Source organism: Sinocyclocheilus grahami, unplaced genomic scaffold, assembly GCF_001515645.1.
Source record: "Sinocyclocheilus grahami isolate Dianchi unplaced genomic scaffold, SAMN03320097.WGS_v1.1 scaffold319.1, whole genome shotgun sequence".
In the NCBI taxonomy this organism is placed as follows: domain Eukaryota; kingdom Metazoa; phylum Chordata; class Actinopteri; order Cypriniformes; family Cyprinidae; genus Sinocyclocheilus; species Sinocyclocheilus grahami.
Window position 1 is genome coordinate 1038382 of NW_015505498.1, and position 1106 is coordinate 1039487.

Consider the following 1106-nt stretch of genomic DNA (forward strand, 5'->3'; position numbering starts at 1 on the left):
ATGAGTTAAAATAACAAATACCAGTTTGCAATATCAAGCAGTATAACACTGTTTTGTGCAGCTAAAATAACTGGAGGTGAATGGCAGCGGAAGCCTCACACATTCAAGCAGCTCTTAAGTCAAAAATAAGGTGGATATTAGAACAGTCACGGACAAACGACTGAAGTGTTCATGCACTCATCTGGATCAGATTACTTGCAGTATGATTGAGCATTTCCAGGCTTGAAATTAATTGCTATTTGATTGTTCTTCAGGCTTCTCCACCCTTAGTCAAAACTGCTTGGTTTTGACAAAACTGTTCTTTTTACCCCTACTGTAATAAAATGCACTGCAACAAGTTCGGCTTGTCATTGTAATGTGCATCGTAATTTGTGTCAGTGAGTGTGTGTGCATGCGTGCGTCTGTCTGAGGCATGGAGACGGCAGTCCTGCAGCGATCGTGCCCCAGAGCCATTCTGCCTCAATACCAGTATTTTTCACACTGTCACGCTGAGTTTTGCTTTGGTTTGGAGCTGTTGAGTGGTTGGTTAAGTATGTCAAGCTGTCACCATTTGCTCAGGAGTGCAGACACACTGCCAGCCACCTCTTACAGCTGATCTCAGCTATATTAATGCCATTTAACCTTATGAAGAGCCACAGAGATGATCTGAAATGGCCTTAATGGGTTAGTTGACCCCGGAATGAAAATGCTGTCATTATTTGCTCAAGCTCATGTCATTCCGAACCTGTATGACGTTCCTCTGTGGAACAAAATAGACATTTGGAAAAATGTTTTTGTTTTGGCTGTGCAATGAAAGTGAACGGGGACCATTGTGATTCCCACTGACTTGCATTATATGGAGGAAAAAAAATTGAGTTTTTGTTTGTTTCCTCTGCTTTTATGTTCTATAGTAGAAAATACTTCATACAGGTTACAGCATGAGGGTGAGTAAATGATGAAAAGATTTTCATTTTTGGGTCAACTATCTTTTTAATGATAACAACAGCCATATTATCTAATGTTGCAATTTGACCTGTTTTCTGTTAACAAAAATGTTTTTTTTCTTCTAATATTCACTATATACTAGAACAGGGTTCCTCAAATCTTGCCCTGGAGGGCCAATGCGC